This window comes from Peromyscus californicus, unplaced genomic scaffold (genome assembly GCF_007827085.1).
Source record: "Peromyscus californicus insignis strain IS unplaced genomic scaffold, ASM782708v3 Scaffold_7__1_contigs__length_154581171, whole genome shotgun sequence".
In the NCBI taxonomy this organism is placed as follows: domain Eukaryota; kingdom Metazoa; phylum Chordata; class Mammalia; order Rodentia; family Cricetidae; genus Peromyscus; species Peromyscus californicus.
In genome coordinates, this window is record NW_026294595.1 from 102,912,548 (window position 1) to 102,917,088 (window position 4,541).

General features: G+C 50.7%; 1 long non-coding RNA gene across 1 annotated transcript; it reads left to right on the forward strand.

Moving 5' to 3' along the window:
* LOC128101419 (uncharacterized) lies at positions 1-4,016 on the forward strand. Its single transcript, XR_008215086.1, has 3 exons — positions 1-102; positions 252-418; positions 1,803-4,016. It is a non-coding gene; the product is annotated as an uncharacterized LOC128101419 (long non-coding RNA).
* Positions 4,017-4,541: the final 525 nt, after the last annotated feature.

Genomic DNA, 4,541 nt, shown 5'->3' on the forward strand with positions numbered 1-4,541 from the left:
GCACAAGGAAGTCTAGTCAGCCCCACTTTGGTCTGGTGGTAGTGAGGGGAGCTGAGCAATGTCGTGTTGACAGAGGCATGGGATGGATCCGGTAGGGCAATGGTAGGTACAGATTGTTCCAGAAGAACTCTAAGGATCAGTCTCGGATTTTTGGGTTGAGCATTAAAGTGGTGCCACCTGCTAAGATGGGAGGGTTGAGGGAGGAGACAGTCCCAGTGAGGAAGAAATCACAGACGTGTTCTCTGTTCTAGCTACTCTTTGGGCTGTGCCTAAAAGCCAGCACATGGAAATGCTCATAAAGATGTCGGTAGACATTAAATGCTGGGAGATGGCCTGATTCAAAACGGATTGGAGAGGCAACGATCTAGAGGTGGAACCAAAGGCCTGGCCTGGATGAGAAAGATGCAAGAGATGAGAGGTGAGAGATGAACAAGGCAGTTTGGACCCTTGGCCCGTGAGCCTGGAGACAAGCAAGAAAACCAGGGCTCACAGCCAACGGCTGGAGGTTTCAGGAAGGCAGAAGAGGCTGGCTGGCCAGGACTACTGGGAGTTCCCGTCAGACGGAAGCAGGGCAGGGCATGCAGGGCAGGGCACAGGAGGCCACGGTGACCAGGTACCTGGCAGCCAGGGCTGGGAACAGGGTAAACTCAGCCAAAGGAACGGGAGTCAGATCCAAAGGCAGCACCCTCCAACAGGGCACAAGGAAGTGGATACGTGGCACTTTGAGGGCTCAGCCAGAACAGTGATATCATTTAAATGACAGAAGCTGGGCAAGGGGTACATGTCTATAACCCCAGTACTCTGGAGAGAAAGGCAAGAGGATTATGAGTTCAAGACCAGCCTAGACTACATAGTGAGACTCTTGTCTTAATTAAATACCCCGTCCCTGAATTTAGATGCCGTGGCTACCTGTGTCTGTGTAACTAGGGCTCCTGTTGGCCTGTGGATGGAGAAGACACAAGGTGTGAAGTTAGGTGCTCACTAGCACCCAGGACACTATCACTAGTCAGTGTTCCATGCTTTCCCTCAGTCCTACAGACACCATAGCTGTAGTCCTAGGTCACGTTCAGATCAGCTGTCTCTGGTTCAGTGAGGCAGGCAGTACTTTTGAAATTTAACAGGAAAACCTTAAAGTGACACTGTTATTAATTGCCAAGGCAGTTGTTCTTACTCCAAGTAATTCTTACTTGGAACAGACAGAAGAGCATGTGAAATGGCTTCTTTCTGTTATAAACACTATCTGATAACACCAATGTCATTTCCTATGATGTGATGTAATTACCAAGTTTCGTAGGCTAATATGTCAAAAAAAAATTAAAAGTATCTAAAACCTGCTTGGTCGGATGCAGACTGCCGTGGAGTAGGATGAAGCCTATTCTCTGAGAGACCATCTTGTTTGATGGACAAGCCGTTTTGTTAATAGCAGTGTTAGCTTCTTAATTTTCAATTCTCATCATTCATCATGCCCCGATGTCATCCTCAAACATACTGTGAACACATACCTGTCCCAGGCACTCTGCATCAGCTTTAATGGGACTGAGAAGAAATCACACTTCTTGAGGGTGGCTGGCGGGTGGCTGGATTTCATCCAATCTGAACTAAGTTGGGGATCTTATCTAACTGAGGCCACTCTGATTCTAGGCCTGAGAAGAGGTTCCCACGAGAGCACTGTGGTCCCTGAGGATCACCCCACCCCTCCCAGACCCAGCCCTGCCTTCCAGGCATAGAAGCCTCCATTCAGGCTTCCTGATCACCAGCCAGGCATGACTGCCTTCCCTGACCTGCTTCTTTCACTTTTGCAGTGACACAAAGCCACGGCTCAGCCAGACCACTCTCTGCGTTCACATCTGCACAGCATCTGGAGTCCAGCTGTGGTGGAAGTGGAAGGGGTTGTCCTTAAGTCTAACAGACTAAGGTTTGGAACTGGTCTCCCAACTCAGTGGCCTTGAAGACATGCCTGTCCTGAGGCTTCCTGCCCACATGTATAAATGGTGAAAAGCCACAGTCCTGAGAACTCCCCCACTGCAACATTCAGTGAGGGGCCTCCAGTAGAGTGGTTGGAAAGGGGCTCCCCTGGTCAGCACCAGCAAGTGCAGGTCATTATCGGGGCTATGTGATACTTTTGTCTAATACCACCCCTTCCTTAGTCCCTCCCCTTCCTGTCTCCCTCCTGTACCCGGCACTCCAAACCACCTCTTCTTAAGTCGGCCTGCCCAGGAGTGAACAAGGTAATGGTAACTTAGGTTAGAGAGAAACCTGACATTGACTGTGTGGGCTGGTGGGGCAGCCCCAAACTATGACTAGGCTATCAGGCACTTGGGTTTCTGGTCTGCCATCTGGAACTTGACTTTCTTTAGATGACTCCACAGACCAAAATGGTTGCTGAGACGCCAGCCAGCAAATCTATATTGTTCATCTTGACAATGGTGAGGTTCTGTAGTCTCTCCATTAGGAGAGAGGTTCTGTAGTCTCTCCATTAGGAGAGAAGGAAGAAGCAAAGGAGGACAAGAAAAGGGAAAAATGTGTAACATCACTCCTGTCCTCACTGCTATGGAGCTTTGCTAAAGCCGCTACTTGGTAAATTAAATTTCTCCATGAACTGAAGCAGGTCTCTCCTTCTCTCCTGGCTGCTAGACGTAGACTTGTCTCTGGGCAGGTCACCAGAAATACAGCAGGGCTTTTCGGTAAGCAGGACAAAGAAAAGGCGTATCTGTTCCTAGCCAGCAGTATCGGCCATGGCCTGGGACACAGGGTAGCCATCAGTGCCCTTCCGTGGGATCTGATGTAGGACACTGTGAAAGAGGTAATCCATGTTCCCTGTGGGCCACAGGTGGAGGGACACAGCCCCACCACACAGAAGACAGCAGCACCAGCTGAGGGAGGCAAAGGGTGAGCCCAGGAGGGAAGCTGCCCAGGGCTCTGGCTAGGGAGAACCCTAGTCACCTCTGACCCAAGCACATTTACATAGCGGCTCGTTTGTGCTGACTCAGCATCCGTGATGACAACTGCTTGTTGTAATGAATAGGCTAAGGTTATAACTGATGATCGTGACACTCAGGAGACATTAGGGGCCCTTTCCTGCTCTCTGCGGCCGCTTCCTCCATGCTGCCTCCTCGGAGGGTCTCAAAAGCACGATCTTTGCCTGAAGTCTTCCCGCCCCCCTCCATCAATGCCTCTTTTATTCTCTCCCTCCAAGAAACCCTGTTCAGTCCTGAAGCCCTGACATCCCAGTTCCCTCTTCTATACAAAGTCCCTCAACTCTTAGGCAGCCCTCTGATCCTTGGTGACTTAATGAGCTCTCTCCTTTACTGTAATCCTCTCTAGCCCGCCCCTGCCACACCAGACCTGAGGACCCAGAGGGAAAATCCCGTCCCACCCACACTGACTCCCACAGGTGACCTTTCGTTTGTAGCTGGATGACTGAATGAAAGCGGTGGAGTGAGCTTTGGTTTCTATGCAAACTACATCCAAACAGGACTCTCTGAGCAGGGCTGCTGGTGTGAACCCAGGGCTGCCTCCACCATCTCTGGGTGGCAGCTCTCCCCTCCAGGGATCATTCACGATGCCTGGCACACATTTTGGGCTGTTGGCTCAGGGAGGGTAGTCACCTGTGCGTCCTCACCTCTGACACATTCTTTTCCTTCTTTCTGTGGCAGCTCTTTGGTGCAGGGTGCGACATACTGAACTGACAGCTTGTTTGTTTTCCAGGTGGGGCAAGAATTCTGCGCTGCTTTGCGGTGAATGTTGTTCAGAAGTCCATGCAATCATTACCATAAGGGAGGGAAGTCAGGGCCTTGCTAAAAGTCAACTAGGCTAGTGTCAGAGCAGCCAAAGCCCTGTGGAAGGCAGAAAGAGATGGAGGGAGCTGGCCAGAAGGCTCAGTGGTAAAGGCCCTTGCTGCTAAATGTGATGAGTTCCATCCTCAGGACCCACAGGGTGAAGGGGAGAACTGACTCCTGAAAGTTGTCCTCTGACCTCTACATGAACCATAGCAAGCACCACCACCACCACCACCACCACCACCACCACCACCACCACCACCCCACCCCACCCACCCACCACCCCCCTGGCATACACACATACACTTTTTTTTTTTTTAAGATTAAGGGAGAGGCCTGGCCCCCTTCTTATTTTAGAAAAGAAATCAAGAGGATGAGGTAAGCGGGGCTGGAGGGGGTGGAGAAAGGCATCAGGATTACCTGTTGTGAGAGCGTGTGGTGGTTGGAATAATGCTCCCCATGGGCTCATAGATTCAAATGCTTGGTCACCAGGGAGTGGCACTGCTTGAAAGGACTAGGAGGTGTGGCTTTGTTGGAGAGGGTGTGGTCTTGTTGGAGGAAGTGTATCATGGGGGGCGGGCTTTGAGGTTTCAAAACCCAAGCCAGGCCCAGTGTCTCTCTCTTCTTCCTGATGCCTAGGGATCTGGATGTAGAATTCTCAGCTACTTCTTCAGCACCATGTCTGCCTGCAGACCACCATGATAATGGACTAAATCTCTGAAACTGCCAGTAAACCCCAATTAAATGCTTTCTTTTATAAGA